This window comes from Ovis aries, chromosome X (genome assembly GCF_016772045.2).
Source record: "Ovis aries strain OAR_USU_Benz2616 breed Rambouillet chromosome X, ARS-UI_Ramb_v3.0, whole genome shotgun sequence".
NCBI classification, from domain to species: domain Eukaryota; kingdom Metazoa; phylum Chordata; class Mammalia; order Artiodactyla; family Bovidae; genus Ovis; species Ovis aries.
In genome coordinates, this window is record NC_056080.1 from 56425533 (window position 1) to 56449282 (window position 23750).

Below are 23750 nucleotides of genomic sequence, written 5' to 3' on the forward strand. Positions count from 1 at the left end.
CTTTCTGTCTGACTTTTTTTAACTTAGCATAATACCCTTAAGGTCCATCCATGTTGCTGCAAATAGCAAGATTGCATTCTTTCTGGCTGAGCAATAGTCCATTGTGTATCTATATACCACATCTTCTTTATCCATTCATCCATTGATAGACACCTAGACTGTTTCCATGTCTTGGCTATTGCAAATAATGCTGCAGTTAATAGAGGCATATATATATATATATATCTTTTCAAATCAGTGTTCTCGTTTTGGAATTGCTGGTTCTAAGTTTTTGAGAAACTTCCATATAATTTTCCATAGTGGCTGCACCAATTTACATTCCCACCAATAGAGCACGAGGGTTCCCTTTTTTCCACATCCTCACCAACACTTGTTCTTTCATGTCTGTAAAATTTTTTTTGTGTGTGTGGGATCTTAATTCCCTGATCAGGGATTGAACTCATACCCCCTGCAGTGGAAGGACAGAGTCTTAACCACTGGACTGCCAGGGAAGTCCCTATTTCTTGTCTTTTTGATGATAAGCATTCTGACAGATGTGAGTGAGGTGGTATCTCATTATGGTTTTGATTTGCATTTCCCTGATGATTAGTGATGTTGAGCATCCTTTCATGAACCTGTTGGCCATCTGTATCTCTTCTTTAGAAAAACGTCTATTTAGATCCTCTTCCCATTTTTAAATTGCATTGTTTGGTGTTTTGCTATTGAGTTGTATAAATTCTTTATATATTTGGGTATTAACCCTTTATCGGATATGTAATTTGCAAATATTTTCTCCCATTCCATAGGCTGACTTTTTCATTTTGTTGATGGTTTCCTTTATTGTGCAGAAGCTTTTAGTTTGATGTAGTCTCACTTGTTTATTTTTGCTTTTGGAGTTAGATCCAAAAAATCATTTCCAAGACTGATGTCAAGGACCTTTGTTTTCTTTTAGGAGTTTTATGGTTCCAGGCCTTACATTTCTTCAATCCATTTGAGTTAATTTTTGTGTGTAGTGTAAGATATTGGTCTAGTTTCACCTTTTGCTTGTGGATATCCATTTACTGAAGAGACTGTCTTTTCCCCATTTTATATTCTTTGTTCCTTTGTCATGAATTAACTGAGCGTATATGTGTGGGTTTATTTCTGGGCTCGCTATTCTGTTTCATTGATCTATGCATCTATTTTATACCACAATCAAGTTAGGTAACACACTCATCACCTCATAGAAGTTACCCTGTATGTGTGTATCTGTGTGTGGTGAGACTATTTAAGATCTACTCTCTTAGTAAATTTCAAGTATTACAATGCAGTAGTGTTACTATAGCCACCACACCACTGTACATTAGATCTCTAGAACTTATTCATCTCATAATTGGACATTTGTTCCCTTTGACCAACATCTCCCCATTTTTCCCAGTGACCCTTCCCCTCCCTCTAGCCCCTAGCAACCACTATCTCATTCTAAAAACATCATTACAGCATTATGTCTTTTCAAATCCAGTTAATGGGACATCCCTGATGGTCTAGTGGTTAAGACTGCATGCTTCCAATGCAGGGGGCTTGGGTTCAGTCCCTGGTCAAGGAACTAAAATCCCACATGCCACGTGGTGTAGCAAAAAAGAAGAAGAAGGCAAGTTCTAAAATCCAGTTAACTATGTTTCCTAAACTCAGCTATCTCAGCAAAAATGAGAGATTTCTGAGTCTCAATAAATTGATTCTGTTTTAGGCACTGAATTGAGCATTTCCCTGCTTGAGTAGATCTGATCTGGTCACTTGCACACAGGGAAATTTAGGACCTTAAATACCAAATCTGCCCTTTTATTAGAACATGAATCTTCAGCCAGTGAGGGGAGGTGATAACTAAACCAACCAGAGCACCATCAGCCTCACTTTCCCAAGTCTCATGGTAGAGGTTTCTGGAGTGCATCCCTGTAGCCATGAATTAGAAATTTCAGGATGAGTTCCCCTTTTGGTCATTTCTGAAACAAAATTATTTGGCATCTGATGGCCTGCAACTATAGTTACCATCTACTGGTTTGGTCAGTTGTCACCGATAGCTGAACACTTGATGCCTTCTTGGTTCACCCTTAGTTGACTCAAGTTTGCAGAGCCAAAGTGAATTGGATCTCAGACTGAATCTTTGCCCCCATATAACAGCTCTGTTCCCGCTTTAATACAGGGGATTGAGCTGATGAATTACTCAGACATCTCTACTCCCTGAGATGTCCCTTGAACATTTGTTGTTCAAAGTGTTCTGCCTCATACGTTATATACATTCTCCCCTTTTACCCTCACAACCAACCCACAAGGTAGCTACTTTTGTCCACATATTACTAATGAGGAAACTGAAATTCAGAGAATTTAGGGGACCGGTTTGCTAAAGGTCACACAGCCAGTGCAAATAAAGCTGAGCAGTGTCTTATAAAATGAACTGACCCAGTTCCCCTATCCCCTCACCTCATTCATCTATCAACCTCCTATTGATTCTTTGGATTTTAGCTGAAACATCTCTTTCTTTCCTTGACACTGTGAGTTCAGCTTCTGTGCTTCTCCTGTGGGCTCCCGTGGCCCCCAGACTTACCCCATCATCCCTCCTCTGTAATCCCTAAGTGGCCAAGAGATTTGTGGCTTGATTTCACAGTTTTAAGCATGTAGGAGATGTTCAAGAAATAGCTGTAGGGACTTAGAAAACAAACTCATGGTTTCCAGGGGGAAGGGATAGTTAAGGACTTTGGGAAGGTCATGCGTATATTGCCATATTTAAAATGGATGGTCAACAAAGACCTCTTGTATAGCACAGAGAACTCTGCTCAATGTTATGTGCCAACCTAGATGGGAGGGGGCTTGGGGAAGAATGGACACATGTGCATGTATGGCTGAGTCCCTTCCCTGTTCACCTAAAACTTTCACAACATTGTTAATCAGCTATACCCCAACACAAAATGTTTTTAGTTTTAAAAAATAATAAAATAAAATTTAAAAACAGGAATGTGAAAAAAAAAAAAAAGCAATAGCTGTGGGATGAGAAAATAAATGAATGCATGAGCAGGCCAATCCCCAGGTTTCCACAAAACCCCATCATCTCCCACAAGCTGGTAAGCCCAGTGCTGAACCCTCTAGGGTAGGGGGAAATGCATGGAAATTAATGAGTTCTGCCTTTGTGGCTTTACTGCTAGTTAGACAATCCAGAAAACAATGATTGGTAATGCAGTGTCCTCTGAGCTAGAGGTGGAGTGGATAGAGGTCAGCTGAGGCAGGAAAATCAACTTATGTCATTGGCAAAGAGGCAAATAGAAGTCTGGTTCATCCAAATTCATTTCTCAGTCCAAATATGAAAAGTCACATGACTATAAAGTATGAACTTGGGGGGTGGGGTTTTCCTGTGGCTCAGTGGTAAAAAGTTCTCCTACCAATGTAGGAGACACAGGTTCAATCCCCGGTCTGGGAAAATCCCACATGATATGGAGCAACTAAGCCCATGCACCACAACTATTGAACCCACAGTCTACAGCCTGGGAGCTGCAGCTACCGAGCCCACGTGTCACAACTACGGAAGCCCATGCGTGCTAGAGCCCATGCTCCGCAAGAGGAGCCACCACGGTGAGAAGCCCCGCTCACCACAGTGAGAGAAAAGCCCTCACAGCAACAAAGACCCTGCACAGCCACAAATAAATAACAAGTTTACAAATATTGTAAAAAATTATGGACTGGGGAATCAAGCCTTTATAGTCAGATGTACCTTCACCATCAGATGTGGATGAATAGGCTGAATACACTCTTACCTGTGAGTGATATATTATCTACTGTACGGTGTGTGTGCTCAGTCATGCCCAACTCTGTGCAACCCCATGGACTGTAGCCCGCCAGGCTCCTCTGTCCATGGGATTCTCCAGGCAAGAATACTGGTGTGGGGTGCCATGCCCTCCTCCAGGGGACCGTCCCTGACTCAAGGATCAAATCCGCTTCTCTTTAGTCTCCTGCATCAGCAGGTGGGTTCTTTACCACTAGCACCAACTGGGAGGCCCTTATCGCCCACACAGATGAGCAATTCTTAAACTGTCTTTGATGGTATTTGTTTGACACAAGTAATTCTTGTCATTCAACATTTTTTCTTTCTTTTTTTCTCTTTTGGTTCTTTGTATGGGCAAAGAGGAGACATGAAGATTACCCCAGACCTGACCCTAGCCTGCTGGTGAGATGCTGGCTTTCTGGGTGACAGCTGCAGATAAGTCTCACTGCTTGCCTCCTGCTTGCCAAGCCCTATGCCCTTCATACTACAGTAAGAGAGAAGAAATCAGCGCCTCTGAGCCAAAGCTGAAGCTCTGTAATTTGCAACTGTCATTACCTTTTTCAGAGTGACCTCCTAATAGGTGCCTCTTGGCAATGCTTGGGCTTAAGAAGAGATTCCTGCTGCCACCTTCTGGGAAAATGAATAACCAAACTCAGTGTTTGATTGGAATTCAAGGGGAAACCGAATTGGGATCTTGCTGAAGATTCATCCTTTTGATTAATTCCTTTACTCACCATCGAACCTTTGTTTGATATCTTCACAGTAGAAATAGCATCCATTTCAGGCCTTAATCAGCCACCTCATTCAACCTCTCAGTTCTTCAATGATTCTGAAGAGATTAGAAGTTGCTTTCCAAAATATTTATTAAATACCTTTTTGCACATGCCAGTTTGCCAGGCAATGCAGAAGGATAATGAAACAGGCCTGGCCTCTCTTCTCCAGAAATTTCTCATTGAGAAAAGGGCACAGAGGTACAAGATACAGGACAGAACCGAGGTGAACTGATACAGGTAGAAAGTTATTTCCCTTTAACATATTATGACCAGAGACACATATATTTTGAAAACAAGGTGAAGAAAGGGTAGAAAGCAAGGAACGAGGCCACCAGAAAACAAAATTTAATGGAAGCAGTTGAGGTGAAATCCCATGTAGTTCATTAAACAAGGCCCCCTTAGGCAAGAGTCCAGGTTTTCCTACATTGTGTTTTTTCTGTCATCATCATCATTTCTTTTTACTGTTACATTACATGTTATTTACTTCTTGGCAGCTGCTGCCTAAATAATGTCTTGGTAGCTGCCCCTGGCTCTGATTCCTCTGTATCCAGAATTATTGTTCCTTTTTGTGTATGGGGAAATAGGACACAGGACACAGGAGAAGGATAACCCTGGGCTACATAGCTGAAAATAAATTGAACATATAAATTCCACTTTCTTAGAAGTCCCCTCAGTCCTGGGGGGGAGGTTGCTGCCGCCCCCAGGACACCGTGGTAGGGCGCTGGGTACCTCCTAGCTCAATTTCTTCTTCTTCTCCCATTTCTTCTTCACTTCACGCCTCCAAGATTGCCTTTTGTCATTTCATTTAAGCAATGTCACAAAACCAAACTTTCAGCTATTATTTTTCCTATTGTTCCTTTAGCAGAATCCAGCCTTCTGCAAAGTTTGCCATTTTTTAGACACAATATGGAGACTATTGGTGACTTTTTAAATAAATGTTATCATTTATGATAAATTTTATGTACATTTTAAAGTATAATTTAAATATATAACATGGACTCTAGTCAAATTTTTGATGGACTAATGAATCTCCTCTTCCCCTCCCCCCAAAATAGGTATGGCCATGTATGTACACATGTGAGAGGGGGTAGAGGTTGGCCAACTTTCCATTTACCAAGTTAGTGCTCGCTTTGGCAACACATATACTAAAACTGGAATAATGCAGAGAAGATTAGCATGGCCCCTGCTCAAGAATTACATGCAAATTCATGAAGCAGTCCATGTTTTTTTCTTGTATGTGCCATTAAACCACCTCCAGATGAGATGGGGGAACACTCCTTCTTTAATTTTGAAATTGTATTTGGAATTTATTGTTGCTGTGTACTAAGAACTTGGCCTAAATAAAATCTTACAAGGTATGTTCACACACACAAAAAATTTTTTTACCAAGTCAGAACCTTAGCAATCTGACAGAGCCTCAACTTCGAACTATTCTCACCATCTTTTTGTGAAAAAAGCAAAAATTTTCACATTAGAAACAAAAGGAGAAAGGACCTAATCTCAGAATCTAGTCATGTCATCCTCTGGAGTTCCAGAGACCCAGAGAAGGAAGCGAGAATGGGGGTGAAGATGTCAAAGACTGAGCAGGAAGGAGAGAAGAAAAGTAAAGAAAATTCCACTTTTCCAGATCTTGGAGTACCAGATCATCTGCTAGAAAGATAAAAGAAATAAGGCTGGGGGGTAGTTGTAAAACTTTGGAAGATCTTTTGAGGGAAATGGGAATTTCTTCCCAAAGGTAAACAAGAGGTCTTCTGGATAGTATTAAGGCCCCAAAGTACCTGTGATCCCTTCTTGTTTAAGAAATTGCTGCGGCTGCACCTCACTACGGAGAAGGCAATGGCACCCCACTCCAGTACTCTTGCCTGGAAAATCCCATGGGCGGAGGAGCCTGGTAGGCTGCAGTCCATGGGATCTGAAGAGTCGGACACGACTGAGCGACTTCACTTTCACTTTTCACTTTCATGCATTGGAGAAGGAAATGGCAACCCACTCCAGTGTTCTTGCCTGGAGAATCTCAGGGACGGGGGAGCCTGGTGGGCTGTCATCTATGTGGTCGCACAGAGTCGGACACGACTGAAGCAACTTAGCAGCAGCAGCACCTCATTAGTTATCGGTGATGATTTGGAGGGAAACAGAGAGCGCAGAAACCATGGCCTGGAAAAGTCTGATTTCAAGTCAAGAAAATGAAATATTTTGTTGTGAAGAACCCTAGAAGAGCATCTCACAATGCTAATAGCAGGTCCTTGAGGAAGTCACTAGTTTGGGTCAAGAGAACTGTGGTGGCTGCACCATGCCTTCAGCCCTGGTTCCTCATCCGGTTTATCTTCCAAGCGCACACTGTGGTTGGTGTTGCTATGGCTGCCAGGGCAAGATAATAAAGCCCGTCTGTCTCCTGAGTTTGTACATGTATTTTATAGCTTCATCAAGGTATAATTTACATATCATAAAATTCACCCATTGTAAGTATACAATGATTTTTAAATAAATTGACAGACTCATACAACTATCACCACGAACCAGTTTCAGAAGTTTTTCATCAAATCCAAAAGTTCCCTCAAGCCCACCTCTAGTCACTTTCCACTCCTGATCCCCAGCCCTAGGCAAGTCCCTGTGGATACCTTTTCTGGACATTTCACATAAATGGAATCATACAACGTGTACTCCTTTCTGTCTGGCTCCCTTCACTCTGTATAAGATTTTTGAGGTCCATCAATGGGAAATAGATGGGGAATCAGTGGAAACAGTGTCAGACTTTATTTGGGGGGGCTCCAAAATCACTGCAGATGGTGACTGCAGCCATGAAATTAAAAGACACTTACTCCTTGGAAGGAAAGTTATGACCAACTTAGATAGCATATTCAAAAGCAGAGACATTACTTTGCCAACAAAGGTCCGTCTAGTCAAGGCTATGGTTTTCCCAGTGGTCATGTATGGAGGTGAGAGTTGGACAGTGAAGAAGACTGAGTGCCAAAGACTTGATGCTTTTGAACTGTGGTGTTGGAGAAGACTCTTGAGCGTCCCATGGACTGCAAGGAGATCCAACCAGTCCATCCTAAAGGAGATCAGCCCTGGGTGTTCATTGGAAGGAATGATGCTAAAGCTGAAACTCCAGTACTTTGGCCACCTCATGTGAAGAGTTGACTCGTTGGAAAAGACTCTGATGCTGGGAGGGATTGGGGGCAGGAGGAGAAGGGGATGACCAAGGATGAGATGGCTGGATGGCATCACCGACTCGATGGACATGAGTTTGAGTGTACTCCAGGAGTTGGTGATGGACAGGGAGGCCTGGTGTGCTGCGATTAATGGGGTCGCAAAGAGTCGGACATGACAGAGCGACTGAACTGAATGTTGTAGTATGTATCAGTATTTTGTTCCTTTTTATTGCTGACAGTAATCCATTGCTTGGATATACCATGTTTTGTTTATCCATTCACCAGTATTGGACATATGGATACTTCCTAGATTTTCATTATTACGAATCAGTTCAGTTCAGTTCAATTGCTCAGTTGTGTCTGACTCTGCGACCCCATGGACTGCAGCACACCAGGCTTCCCTGTCCATCACCAACTCCTAGAGCTTGCTCAAACTTATGTTCATCGAGTCAGTGATGCCATCCAAACATCTCATCCTCTGTTGTCCCCTTCTCCTCCCACCTTCAATCTTTCCCAGCATCAGGGTCTTTTCCAGAGTCAGTTCTTTGCATCGGATGGCCGAAGTACTGGAGTTTCAGCTTCAGCATCAGTCATTCCAGTGAATATTCAGGACTGATTTCCTTTAGGATGGACTGGCTGGATCTCCTTGCAGTCCAAGGGACTCTTAAGAATCCTCTCCAACACCACAGTTCAAAAGCATATTTATGAATAATGCTGCTATAAATAATGGACTTCCTGGGTGGTCCAGTGGTAAAGAATCTGCCTGCCAATACAGGGACACAGGTTCGAACCCTGGTCCAAGAAGATTCTGCATGCCACAGGGCTGTTTGCCATGACTAGAGAGTCCTTGAGCAGCAATAAAACTAAGACTCAAGGCAACAAAATAAATAGTAAAAAAAAAAAAAAAAAGTAAAAAATATTAACATACAAGTCTTTGCATGAACATATTTTTATTCTCTTGAGTAGATTCCGAGGAGCAAAATTGCTGGGTTGTATGAGGGTAGCTCAGCTGGTAAAGAATCTGCCTAGAATGCAAGAGACCCTGGTTCGATTCCTGAGTTGGGAAGTTCCCCTGGAGACAGGCATGGCAACCGGCTCCAGTACTGCTGCCTGGAGACTCCCCATGGACTGTAGCCCACAAGGCTCCTCTGTTCATGGGATTGCAAAGAGTCGGACATGACAGAGTCACCAAGCACAACAACAACATGATTAGTTTATTAATAAATTTTCAAGAAACCTGTCAAACTCCTTTCCAAATGACTGTACCATTTAAAATTCCCATCAGCGATGCATGAGGGTTCTAGTTTTTCCACATTTGTGTCAACACTTGGCATTATCTGCCTTTTTGGTAATAGCCATTTGGAATGTAGTGACATCTTATTGTGGTTTTAATTTGCATTTCATTTCCTTAATGATGCTGAGTATCTACATTTTCATTTGCTTAGCCATTCCTATGCCTTTTTTGGTGAAGTGTGTACCCAAATCCTTTGCCAATTTTTAAATTGGCCTGTCTTCTTACTGAGTTTGAAGAGTTCTTTGTATTTTTCAGATATAAGTCCTTTATCAGACTTGTGATTTGAAAATATTTTCTTCCAGTCTATGGTTTGTCTTTTTTTTGAGAAAAGTTTATTTTTATTTTATAATATTCATTGGAAATACACTGGAAGAGTATATATCAAGTCTTCAACAGTGGTTATTCTGGGGCAATAGAAACTTTAGGTAGCAAACTTTTTACTCTTCTTGCTAAATATTTCTGTAATTAACTTTTTTCATTTTAATAGGTATTACTTTTTATTTTTTAAATTTATATTTAATTGGAAGATAATTGCTTTACAATGTTGTGTTGGTTTCTGCCATACAACTACATGAATCATTTGTAAGTATACAGATGTCCCCTCCCTCTTGAACCTCCCTCCCAATCCCCACATCTCACCCTTTTAGGTTGTCACAGAGCACAGGGTTGAGCTCCCTGTGTTATACAGCAATGTTATTGCATTCCCATTAGCTAGCTAGCTTTTTTTTTATTTTTAAAAAACATGAAATGCTTCATAAATTTGCATACCATCTTTGTGCAGAGGACATGCTAATCTTTTCTGTATTGTTCCAGTTTTACTATATGTCTGTGCTGCTGAGGAGAAGGCACTGGCGACCCCACTCCAGTACTCTTGCCTGGAAAATCCCATGGACAGAGGAGCCTGGTGGGCTGCCATCTATGGGGTCTCACAGAGTCGGACACGACTGAAGCGATTTAGCAGCAGCAGCAGCAGCAGCAGGTCGAGTAGAAATGGAATTCTAGAAGATGTGTCATCAGACTTTACAGCTTAGACTTCAGATTTATTTCAGATTCATCAAAGGAGAAAGATGGGCTGTACTGCCGCAGTGAGCGGGTTTCCCGCAAACACCGCAGCAGGCAGCTTCCTTCCCAATCGCCAAAGGGCTCTGCTGCGTTTTTTCAGACGCGAAAGGCGGGCGAAGAGGCAGTGTAGGTGAGGGTGGGGGTGAGGAATTAAGGGCTTCTTGGCATTTCTGGAGCAACATTGCCACCAAGAGGACAATGTAACAAAGCCTCAAGCCATGTGAGCAAACAAAAGGAGGCTGTTGTTCAGTTGCTCAGTTGAGCGACACACTAGGTTCCCCGTCCTTCACTATCTCCTGGAGTCTGCTCAAACTCATGTTCATTGTGTCGATGATGCCATCCAATCATCTCATCCTTTGTTGCCCCCTTCTCCTCTTACCCTCAATCTTTCTACAATACCAGAAAGAAAGGAATGCTTTGGTGGAACAGAAAATCCAGAAGTCATGAGTGACTGACTCAGAAGCCAAATTGAAGATAATCCCAGTGATTTGTCGATGGGACAATTTGAGCATCAACAAGGTTGCAATGGTTTGAAATACATGAAATATAAACCTGGGTTTTGTTTTGTTTTGTCTTGCTTTCCCCCCTGCATCATGTGGCCAGTGAGTATGTTTTTCCACGGGGGAACCTGTGGTCCCTGCTGTGATTGTATGGAGTCTTAATCCCTGAACCACCAGGGAAGTCTTGGAAAACAGCTCTTTATGTTGGAAACTGATAAATACAGGGAAAGAATCAAGTATCAAGTATTGATCCTGTTTTTCTTATACAAGCAAAGAGTTGGGGGGGGGAGATCCTTTTATAAATATATTTGGGCTAATAAATGCAAGAATAAGACAATCAAAATATTCTACTTTGTCACCCCCTTGTAAATAAATGGGTCCAGTCACTGCCCATCAATGACTGGTGACATCATAGAAAGAGACAACCAACAGTATGTGCCTAATTATGGGGGCACAACTGTCCACACTGACAAACCTAGACAGTGTGTTGAAAAGCAGAGACATTACTCTGCTGACAAAGGTCCATATAGTCAAGGCTCTGGTCTTCCCAGTGGTCACATACAGTTGTGAGAGCTGGACCTTAAGGAAGGCCAAATGCCAAAGAATTGATGCCTTTGAACTGTGATGCTGGAGAAGACTCCTGAGAGTTCCTTGGATGGCAAGGAGATCAAACCAGTCCATCTAAAGGGATATCAACCCTGAATATTCATTGGAAGGACTGATGCTGAAGCTGAAGGTCCAATATTTTGGCCACCTGATACGAACATCTGTGGTCATCTGATACAAACAGCTGACTCATTGGAAAAGTCCCTGATGCTAGGAAAGATTGAGGGCAGAAGGAGAAGAGGGCGTCAGAAGATGAGATGGCTGGATGGCATCACCGATGCAATGGACATGAACTTGAGCAAACTTCAGGAGATGGTGAGGGACAGGGAGGCCTGGCATGCTGTAGTCCACGGGGTCGAAAAGAGTTGAACACGACTGGATGACTGAATAACAACAATAAAGCATCCATACGAAGCCATCCTGAATATATATTAAAAAAAATCAGGGTAATGTGAAGGCTGAATGGATATTTGAAACTATTTAGCATTTCTTATTATTTAGATGAGAAAAAGGTATTGAGGTTAGATTTTCTAAAGATTCCTTATCTTTCAGATACACATACTGACCCACTGTACATTAAAAAATGTCTGAGATTTGCTTCAAAATAATCTGAAGGGTACATAGTAGATGGGATATATAGATGCTTGGCCATGAGCTTATTAATGTTGGAGCTGGATGGTGGTACAGAATGTTCATTTTGCTGTTCTCTAGACTTTTGTGTAAGTTTCTAATATGTCCTAATACACAGTAAAAGTAAAATTAGATTGCTGGAATTATGCTTTTTATAAGCACAGTGCCCTTAATTCAGATCTAGCTTTGAATACACTCTTAGCACATATTCTATTTATATAATTTGTATACATACAGCTTGTATGAAATGGGACTTAATAAAGTTTTAGATGGCCTAGTTTCATACAATCCTGAGTCATCTCACAATTTATGAGATTTCCAAAATCCACAACACCTAGCAGTTCAATCCATGTTTAGCTTTTCTTTTTCCTGGTAAACACATGCATGAATTCACGTGGTACTGCATTTTATATGTATTTAATACATGGAATTATTGTATGTACATGAGGTCTAGTAAATACAGTCAGAGGGTCTCAGCTTGCCCTGATCCATTTCATAGTGAATTGCATGTCTGAAATCCTTGTTTCTGCCACTTGTGAGAAATGAAGCTTCTCTCAATCAGCAGTGTTAGCTGTTAGTGTTACTTAAAACCCTGCAATGATTCCCCACTAAATAAAGGACACATCCTGTCCTTTAACTGTAGGGATGCCTTCTGCTCTTACATCTACTTCTGGTTTCGTCAGCTGTGACCAGGCTGGCAGGAAGGCACTCAACACACAGTGAAGGAGTCATCGTAACCTGGACCACAGCACCAAATGGAGACCACTTCCTCCCTGGACATTGGTTAGTGTAAGAGACTGAATTGTGCCCCCACCACAAATTCCTGTGTTGCACCCCTTCACCCAAAGTGAATGTATTTGGAGACAGGGCCTTTAAGGAGGTAATCAAGGTTAAATGAGGCCAGAAGGGTGGGGTCCCACCACCTAATGAGGCCATAAGGGTGGTGTCCTTAGATGAAAAGAGACCCCCGAAATTTCTCTCTCTTGGTGTGTGCACAGATAAAAAGCCATGAGAGGGGCTAGCAAGAAGGCAGCTATCTACAAGCCAGGAAGAGAGTCCTTACCAGAAACCAACCCTAGTGGCACCTTGATCTTGGACTTCTAGCCTTCAGAACTGTGAGAACAGAAATTTCTACTGTTTATGCCACCCAGTCTGCAGTTAACTCGTACAGCAGCCTGAGCTGACTAATATAGCTGCCATTTGGGAACTCAGATTTTGGGAGAGTTCCCAGCACTCTCTAAATGACAAGTAGGTGACTGTGCTTAAATAGTTTGGATAAATTCTGTGGTTTATGCCCAACACCTGCTTTCCTTCTGGGGATCTACCATTTTGGTGCCTGTTAACCAGAGGGTACCTACATGACTGGCCTCTGAGAAAAATCTTAGACTCTTACCCCAGGTGAATTCCTCTGTAGACAGCATTTTGGCTTTGTCACTGGTCATCGCTGGAGGAATTAAGTGTGTCCCATGGGACTCCACCAGGACAGGAGCCTAAGAAGCCTGTTCCTGTTTCCCTCCCCACTTCACCTCATGTGCCTTTTCCCTGTGCTGACTGTGTTTTGTGTCCTTTCACTGTAACAAATCATCACCGTGAGTATGACTCCAGAGTCCGGAGTCCTCAGAGTGAATTATCAAACTGAGGGACTTGAGGCCCAGAGCCTCTTCCCTACTGTCTCAGGCCATCATTCTCAGAGCCCCTTTGTTCATTGCTTTGTTGTTGTTCAGTCCCTTAATTCTGTCCAATTCTTTGCAACCCCATGGACAGCAGCACGCCAGGCTTCCCTGTCTTTCACTATCTCACAGAGTTTGTTCAAATTCATGTCCATTGAGTTGATGATGCCATCCAACCATCATCCTCTGTCTTTTCCTTCTCCTCCTGCCCTCAATCTTTCTCAGCATCAGGGTCTGTTCCAGTGAGTCAGATCTTTACATCAGGTGACCGAACTATTAGAGCTTGAGCTTCAGCATCAGTCCTTCCAATGAACATTCAGGGTTAATTTCCTTTAGGATTGACTGGTTTGATCTCTTTGCTAATTTCCAAGAGACTCTCAAGAACCATCTCCAGCACCACAGTTCAAAAGCATTAATTCTTCAGCACTCAGCCTTCTTTATGGTCCAACTCTCACATCCATACATGACTACTGGAAAAACCATAGCTTTGTCTATACCAACCTTTGTTGACAAAGTGATGTCTCTGTTTTTTAATATGCTGTCTAGGTTTGTCATAGCTTTCCTTTCAAGGAGCAAGTGTGTTTTAATTTTATGGCTGCAGTCACCGTCCACAGTGATTTTGGAACCCAAGAAAAGAAAATCTGTCACTGTTTCCACTTTTTCCCCATCTATTTGTCATAAGTGATGACTGGATGCCATGATCTTAGTTTTTTGAATGTTGAGTTTTAAGCCAGCTTTTTAATCAAGAAGTTCTTTAGTTCCTTTTCGCTTTCTGCCATAAGGGTGGTGTCATCTCCATACCTGAAATTGTTGAGATTTCTCCCAGCAATCTTGATTCCAGCTTGTGCTTCATCCAGTCCAGCGTTTCTCATGATGTACTCTGCATATAAGTTAAATAACCAGGGTGACAGTATACAGCCTTGACATACTCCTTTCCCAGTTGGGAACCAGTCTGTTGTTCTATGTCCAATTGTAACTGTTGCTTCTTGACGTGCATACAGATTTCTCAGGAGACAGGTAAAGTGGTCTGGTTTTCCCATCTTTTAAGAATTTTCCAGTTTGTTGTGATCCACATAGTCAAAGGCTTTAGCATAGTCAATGATGCAGAGTAGATGTTTTTCTGGAATTCCCTTGCTATGATCCACCAGATGGTGACAGTTTGATCTCTGGTTCCTCTGTCTTTTCTAAATCCAGCCTGTACATCTGTCACTTTACTGCTTGTATTGCTGCCAGCTCCTCAGATGCAGAATGCTTAGTCATCACTGTATTCTCAGTGCCTATAAAAGAGTAGGGTCCCAGTGTCAGTTGAATCATTGGTGGGGAGTGCTTAAAACAACACAAATTTTGGGAATTCCCTGGCAGTCCAGTGGTTAGATAACCATGCTTTCACTACCAAGGGTCCAGGTTCAATTCCTGGTTGGAAACTAAGACCCACAAGCCATGCAATGCTGCCAAAAAAAAAAAGAAAGAAAAAGAAAAAGAAAAAAAAAGAGAAAAAAAAACCCAGAAGTTATTTTATAGTTCTGGAAGTTAGAAGTCTGAAATCAAGGTGTTGGTGGCAGGGCCCCCTGAAGGCCCCAGGCGAGGGTCCTTTCTTGCCTCTTCCAGCTTCTGGTGGGTTGCCAGCAATCCTTGGTGGTCCATAGCTTGCAGACCTATCACTCTAATTTCTGTATCCATTGTCACATGGCATTCTCCCTGTGTGTGTATCTCTGTGCCTCTTCTCATCAGGATGCCAGTGATTGTATTCAGGGCTTGCCCTAATCTAGGATGACCTCATCTTAATTTACATCTTAATTACACCTGCAGAGACCGATTTCCAAATAAGGTCACATTCACAGGTTAAGACTTGAATAAACTTGGGGGGTGGGGCAAGGGAACACAATTCAACCCACACCACCTGTTTCAGCTATACCAGGATGCTTCATTCGTCAATGCTAACGATTACTGACAATAATTTCTAATTTTCCCTGAGTACTTGCCATATTGTGGGCACTGGGCTAAGTATTTAATGTGCATTATTGCATGTGATTCTTTCCCTCCACCATAGACACTATTATTATACCCATTTAATTGATAAGGAAACTGAGGCCTAGTGAGTTGGAGCAACTTGCCAAGTTTCTCATTAAGTTAGAGGTAGATTATAATTTCCAAAATTATGGAAATTATACAGGTGGTAGATTATAATTTTCAAAATTATGAAAATCATACAGATTTCTCCAGACCACCTTACCTCTCTCCTGAGAAACCTGTATGCAGGTCAAGAAACAACAGTTAGAACTGGACATGGAACAATGGACTGGTTCAAAATTGAGAAAGGAATACATCAAGGCTGTATATTATCACCCTGCTTATCTAACTTATATGTAGAGTACATCATGCAAAATGCTGGGCTGGATGAAGCACGAGCTGGAATAAAGGTTGCCTAGAGAAATATCAATAACCTCAGATATGCAGATGACACCACCCTTATGGCAGATAGCGAAGAGGAACTAAAGAGCCTCTTGATGAAGGTGAAAGACGATAGTGAAAAACCTGGCTTAAAACTCAACATTCAAAAAACCAAGATCATGGCATCCAGCCCCATCACCTCATGGCAAATAGATGCGGAAATAATGGAAACAGTGACAGACTTGATTTTATTGGGCTCCAAAATCACTGCAGATGGTGACTGCAGCCATGAAATTAAAAGATGCTTACTCCTTGGAAGAAAAGCTATGACCAACCTAGACAGTGTATTACAAAGCAGAGACATCACTTTACATACAAAGGTCCTTATTGTCAAACTACGTTTTTTTCAGTACTCACGTATGCATATGAGAATTGGACCATAAAGAAGGCCAAGCATCAAACAATTGATGTTTTTGAATTGTGGTGTTGGAGAAGACTTTTGAGAGTCCCTTGGACTGCAAGGAGACCAAACCAGTCAATCCAATCCTAAAGGAAATCAATCTTGAACATTCATGGGAAGGACTGATGCTGAAGCTGAAGCTCCGATACTTTGGCCACCTGATGTGAAAGGCCGACTCATTAGAAGAGAGCCTGATGCTGGGAAAGATAGAAGGCAGGAGGAGAAGGGGATGACAGGATGCGATGGTTGGATGGCATCACTGACTCAATGGACATGAGTTTGAGTCAACTCTGAGAGAAAGTGAAGGATAAGGGAACCTGGCATGCTGCAGTCCATGGAGTTGCAAAGGGTCAGACAAGACTGAGCAACTGAACAGCAACAACATAATTTCCAAAAATGGTCGCAGCAATATTTCTGGCCCCATGTGCCTTTCCAGAACCTTGTCACTCCCCATCAAGAAGCAGAACATTTTTCTTCTCCTTCTGAACCTGGGTAGGACTTTGTGACTGACTCAATGAATAGGGTATATGGGAAGTGACACTATGTAACTTCCAAAACTGGTCATCAAAGGTACAACTTCCACCTGCCTCCTTGGCCTTGGAACCCAGCCATCATGCTGTGAGGAAGCCCAAAGCAACCACATGGAGAGGCCTGGGCTACAACCAGCATCAACGTCCATCCATGTGAGTAAAGGAACCTTCAGATGACCCAGGCCCTAGTCGTCAAGTCTCCACCTGGGGCTGCAGACAAAGAGGAGCAAAGACAAGCCATCATCACTGATGCTACCCTATGGGGCTGTCCCAGAGCTCTGTGGCTAGTCCCAGGGTGGGGGAGTTGGGGACAGGGCCTGGCAAGTAGATTCTCCTGCTGGCTAGTGTGGCATTTCTTTCATAGGATCTTATAAGACTAGGACAGCAGAATGGTGGCTACAGGCTGATTTGGGCTGACTTTCAGCTGTGTTGTTTATAGGCCAAGTTCAAGGCTCCTGGCCTGAGCATTCAGTGCCAGCCCTTGTGCTTGAGCTGCATGTGTATCAGCTCTCACCATGACCTTTTCATGCCTCCAGTCTAGGGCACCTAAAGGTATAGAGGTGGTGGCAGGTGCCTTAGCATCCAGGGCAATCATTCCCTCCACAGGCTCTGCGCCAGGTATCAGGCAGTGCTCTGGGCCATGTCCACTCCCTCTAGGAACTTTCAAGACAATTGCTTCACAACTCCAGTCAGGTCTCTTGGCTCATCAATGTGGTGACATCATGCTCCCCCAGGTGGGTCTCAAGCCCTGCCAGATGAAGAAAATGGCAACCCACTCTAGCATTCTTACTGGAAAATTCCATGGGCAGAGGAGACTAGTGGTTTACAGCCCATGGGGTGGCAAGATGAAGAATGGACATTCTTTAAAAACAAAACAAAACTTCCCTGATGATCCAGTGGTTAAGGGTACATCTGCCAGTGCAGCTCACACAGGTTTGATCCCTGGTCCAGGAACTAAGGTCCCACGTGCCATGGGGCAGCTAAGCCTAAGTGCCACAACTACTGAGCCCATGCACTCTAGAGTCTGCTCTGGAGCAAGAGAAGCCACTGCAGTGAGAACCCTGCACACCATAACCAGAAAGTAAACTCCACTTGCTACAACTAGAGAAAGCCTGCTCCCAGCAATGAAGATCCAATGTGGCCATAAAAAATACAATTCTTTTAAAATGAAATTTATGGATTATTATTATAGATTGTTTTTATTTATTTTTGGCCACGCCATGTGGCATGGGGAATCTTAGCTCCCCGACTGGAGATTGAAGCCGTCCATGCCCTGTGCATTGAGAGTGTGGAGTCCTAACCGCTGGACTGCCAGGGGAGTCCAAGAATGGACATTCTTTCTGCAGCTGAAACTTCTCGCTCTGCCATGGGCGCCATGCTTTCCTCCGCCCTAGTGGGGATGTGTGGAAGGTAGGGGTGCAGTCAAGTTTGCAATAGATCTCATTCTAGGAATGCAGTGATTATTGTTGAAAGAGTTCAAGAAAAGACATGGCTAGAAGTTTCCCTGTTCTACATTTACAATAAAAAATTCCAAACAGAAAATTTAACATGACCAGGAAATGAAGTATTTTTGTTCACATTTCCCCATGTACTCAGTGTAAGGTTTGCTGTTGTGGGTCTAATCAGCAAGACACAGAAGTATGAGGAGTCACTGGAGGCTGGGATTTATGGGCAGCCCAATGTACGATGCGATGTCCCAAGTAAGATGTAACCAGCATTAAGTAAATGGTATTAGGAAACTGCACAGGCAGGAGCTCTATACTTTCCAGTACAGATTCGAAAGAGCCACAGTATTGTGAGTAATAATGGCGTTGCTACCTTCTTGTGGTAGGAGATGAAATTAGCCAGGAGTGGCACTGTGAGAAAACAGAAAATATATATTGTTTCTGCCCCTGATTCCTGACACAGAGCTCCTGAACCCCTCAGCACTAGCAGCCATATATCAACATGAATCAGCCATAGTTATACATGTTGATGTATGACAGAAACCAATGCAACATTGTAAAGCAATTATCCTCCAATTAAAAATAAAAAAAGAAACAGCACTAGCAGCATCTTTTATTCTATTGAGTGACTCTAGGTGGGTCTGGATGGCTCCTGGATGCTGGCTGGTCACCAGAAAGACCACACCATAGTTAGAAGGTTGAAATTTTCAGCCCCACCTCCCATCCTCCAGAGAGGGGAGAGGGCTGGAAATGAAGTTAATAATTGATCATGCCTACGTAAGGAAGCCTCCGTAAAATCTCAATAGCGAGAAGTTCTGGGAGCTTCCTGGTGGGTGAACCATCCACATGCCAGGAGGGTGATGTACCCCAGTGCCACAGGGACAGAAGTTCCTGCACTAAGGAGTCTCCCAGACCTCACACTAGGTATCTCTTCATCTGACTGTTCATCTGTATCCTTTATCATGTCCTTTAATAAACTGGTAAACGTTAAGTAGTCTCCAGAGTTCTGTGAGTTGCTCTAGCAAATTAATCTATCTTGAAGAGGAGATCGTGGGAACCTCTGATTTGCAACCAAATCAGACAGAATTTGTGGGTAACCTGGGGACCTACTACTTGCAATTGGCATCTGAAGTGGGGTGAGGGGCAGTCTCGTGGGGCTGAGCCCTTAACCTCTGGGATCTGATGCACTCACCAGGTAGATAGTGTTGGAATTGAGTTAAATTATAGGACACCCAGCTGGTGTCATAGAGAATTGCTTGATGTGGGGAGAAAAACCCACACATTTTGGGTCAGAGGTGGTGTGAGTGTTCTGTGTGAGTAGTATAGGAGACACATCAGAAAGAGAAACACAGAAGCAGGTGAAAAACTTGGTTTTTCCCTACATGGAAGGTGAAGGATGTTTTTTTTTCCTTTTTAGGCACATTTGACCAAAAAAAAAAAAAAAACCATAAAGAACATAAGGAGTTGGCTCCTGGACCTGAAGAGGAAGAGATGGAGACTGGAAATACAAGGATTATTCAGGTGTATTGACTATACAATAAACAGATACCTAAATATCTCTTCTTGGGAACCTGCTATAGAGCACAGGGAACTCTATTCAGTGCCTCGTTGTGACCTAAATGGGAAAGAAATTTAAAAGAGGGGCTATGTATATATGTATGGAGGATTCACTTAGCTGTACAGCAGAAACTGACACAGTAGTGTAAAGCCACTATATTCCAATAAAATACCTCTTCTCTACACTTTTTTCTAAATCCTCATTAATAAATCATAATACCACATATGAACCCATGATTTTCAATACATTTTTAATTCAAACTATTCATATAGATGGAGACCCCGCAAAAATATTTGTCTGTGGCCCCAGACACCTTACAGGCAATGTGGTAGGCAGCCTCTGAGATGGTCCCCAATGACCCCTGCCTCCTGGGGCTCATACACTTATATCATCTCTTCCCCTTGAGTGTGGCCTAGATTTAGAGAGTCACTTCTAACAAGTAGAATTAGGCGAAATGATGAGGTAGCATCTCTGAGATTAGTTTATAAAAAGACTGCAGCTTCTGTCTTAGGTACACTCCTACTGGCTTCCACTGTCCCTGCTGCCACCAATTGCCTTTTCCCTCCCTCAACTAGAGCTCAGCCAATTATATAAAGTAGTACTGGCTATCCTGTGAAGGCAATGTGGAGGAGAGAGGCCTTGGAGGGGCTAGCTGTAAGAGGTACAAACTAACACGCCAGATACTCTGTGTGGTCTCTTGCCCAACCTTCATTCATTCACAGAGGCCCCCAAATTGTCAGATCATAAAGGCAAATTCCCAATCATTGCCGCCACTGGAGGACAGTAACTTGGTTACAGTAAGCCCAAAACAAACATTTAACAGCCAGCAGGGCATGCAGTATGGCCTGGCCTTGACTATTTTTCTTTTCATCCCTGCAAGAAGCAGGGTGATATGGGCTAAAACTTTCTTTTTCCTGCACTTTTGTTATTGACTGCCACTGGAATAGCCTTTCTATAACGCCACACTTATCTCTGTTCTTCTCAAGAACGCACAGTGGCTCCCTCCTTCCTGTTATCACATGGATTCAGCTGATCATGTCCTCCTCTTCTATGCTAGCCAGCCATCTGTCCGAATATGCATCGAGGCCACGGCGCTCACCGGGCATCACAATCATCAAAAGCAAGGCCAGGGGTGACCTCTGTTCTGAGTCTGCATCACTGCATGGGTTTTAGAGGTCACCAGGAAGGCTGTTTTCCTGAGGGCAGAGGTTTTATCTGTTTTATTTCTTGTTAAATCCTGCTGCAGTGCCTTACACAGTGTGAAGGCTCAGGTAGTACATGTCAAAAGAATGAATGAATTGACTCCCTAATCTTCATCTGGGTCCAGAGGAAACTGACCCACAGAGTGGAGAGGTGACTGGTTCAGGACCATGGATTAAAAACCTGGGTCCTCACTCACTCACCCAGTGGCTACCTGTATCTTTCCCAGCCCTCTCCCTGCACCGCCTAGACCCCGTTTCAAGGAAGCCCTGGCTGCAGTTGTCAGCTCTGCAGGGTGGGCCTCAGGTGATGAAAGCCACCTCCCCAAGGTCAAGTCCTGCCTTGGCCAGCCCACATCTGATGACCCATCAAGGCACAGACATAAACCCCTATGGTTTCCTCCCAACAGGGTCACTCTGATGGGCAGCCCTGGCTCCAGAGCTCCTCTTTGGGACCACCCAGACTCTGTGGGGCCCTCATCACAGATCAACTGGCCCTTCCTCCAATTCCACTTCCTCCTGCTTCCCCGCTCAGGAACCAATCCCTAATAAACATGTTATACCCAAACTCCATCTGAAATTCTGCTTTCAGAAAACCCACCTTCTAACACTGACTATTCTCCAAGGGCCCAATAAAATGCCCCAGTGATCCCAGGGGCCTTAACACTGCCTCCAGTTCTACACCAGTTTGGGGGAAGCAGGTGAACAGAATAGCTACCTCATTTATCAGCTAAATGTAGATGTCTAACTAGTTGAAAAAGTAAATTTATTTAAAGTTCACCTGAGAATACTGGAGGCATATGATGCAAAACAAAAGGTGCAGGAGATGACAGTGTGTATTTCACTGGTGCCGAGTTGTATTAAACTCAGTCCAACACAAGCAGGCAGGTGGGATGGAGCATGAAAACACGGGGATGGCTTTTATCCAGAACACATCTCCATGTGGTTCTGAGGGAATTGAAAAAAATCTAAAAGCCCGAAGGAACAGCAGATGGACTGCATGTTTCTGGATCTGGGAAATGTCTTCCGAGAGCTCCTGAAACATGTTAACATGCTGTGTAGCTCAAGAATCGTGTCAAACAGGTTATTTTAGCTTAAGACACACTCAACAATGAGGAGTAGAAAGCAATGATACTTGATGCTTGAATAATCTCTCTGATGCAAGAATGAATAAGACCAGATCAATCCTGTCAGTAAACTAGAGCATCACCCGGGAAAGGTGGAGGAAACAGCCTCAGAGAATTTAGCCCAAACCGCATTTCGGGTGGTGGGAAGACCCTGATGTCTTCGTTTTTAGAACTGAGTGCTAATTTCTAATCACTATTGCATCATGGTGGAGAAGGAAATGGCAACCCACTCCAGTGTTCTTGCCTGGAGAATCCCAGGGACGGGGGAGCCTGGTGGGCTGCCGTCTATGGGGTCACACAGAGTCGGACACGACTGACGTGACTTAGCAGCAGCAGCACTGCATCATGGTCTGAGAGTATGGTCATTGAAAGTTATGTTTTTAAATAACTTGAGGGTTTCTTGTGGTTCAGTAATAGAGTAGCGCACATCTTTTTTATTCAGACGCGGTTGTGAGGTAGAATTTGACCACAAGTGACTTCTCATTTTGAATAAAACCTGAGAATGGACCTGGAGTGGGGGATGTTCATAGATACAGAGAGCAGATTGGTGGTTGCCAGAGGTGGGGTGGGGGCAATGTGAAATGGGTGAAGGGAGTAAAAAGGTACAAACTCCCAGTTACAAAACGAGGGGATATAATGTATCACATGGTGACTATAATACTGTAATATAATAATACTGTTAGTAATACTGTGTTGCATAAAGTACTCTTAAAAGTTCTCATCACAGAAGAAAAGTTGTAACTATATATGGTGATGGATGTTTACTAGACTTATGGTGATCACAATATATACAAGTATCAAATATTAATGTTTTATATTTACATCTGAAACTAATATAATATAGTATGTCAAGTATACCTCAATTAAAATAAAAAAACAAACAAACATAGGACTTCCCTGGTAGTCCAGTGGTTGAGAATCTGCCTTGCAGTACCCGGGACTTGGGTTCAACCCCCGGTTGGAAAACTAAGATCACATATGCCACAGGGCAACTAACCCGCAATAAAAGATCCCACATGACATAACATAAATTCCCCTGTGCCACAACTAAGACTGACACAACCAAATGAATAATAAATACATATTCTTTTTTTTTTTTAATGGGCCTAGGGTAGTCAAGAACTAATACGAACATTAAACATTATACCTGTGGCCACTCATAGTCACTGTAAGAAAGAACACCCAAGGCCATGAGAGTACCCTTGAGTCCAGAGGTGAGAAAAACATGTAGACCACTTCCTCTATTTTGCTGCATTTTCCACTAAACCTAACTGCAGGCCTATTTCATTTTTAAATGTCTAATGTGAACACTGTTCAACTTGATCTAGCCATATGGATAAGTTGGCAAGGATTCAATTGGCTGTCTTCTAGTTCTTTAGCTGACGATCTGGTCTGTTATATGGACTATAAAAATTCGTGACTACTATACTTTCAATCTTGATCATGCTCTGGATCAATATAAAGGGTCCTTTTTGACTGCTTCATGCTGTTTTCCTTAATTTTATCTTGAACTTATATTGCGACTACTATTTGCTCTGTCTTTACTTTTCTCATACATTTTTACTTACTGTTTAAAAAAATCTG

General features: G+C 42.8%; 2 non-coding genes across 2 annotated transcripts; one reads left to right on the forward strand and one right to left on the reverse strand.

Moving 5' to 3' along the window:
* The first annotated feature begins 5663 nt into the window (after window positions 1–5663).
* Window positions 5664–5770, forward strand: LOC114111878 (U6 spliceosomal RNA). Its single transcript, XR_003587608.1, has one exon. It is a non-coding gene; the product is annotated as a U6 spliceosomal RNA (small nuclear RNA).
* Window positions 5771–9724: 3954 nt separating this feature from the next.
* Window positions 9725–9827, reverse strand: LOC114111792 (U6 spliceosomal RNA). Its single transcript, XR_006058449.1, has one exon. It is a non-coding gene; the product is annotated as a U6 spliceosomal RNA (small nuclear RNA).
* Window positions 9828–23750: the final 13923 nt, after the last annotated feature.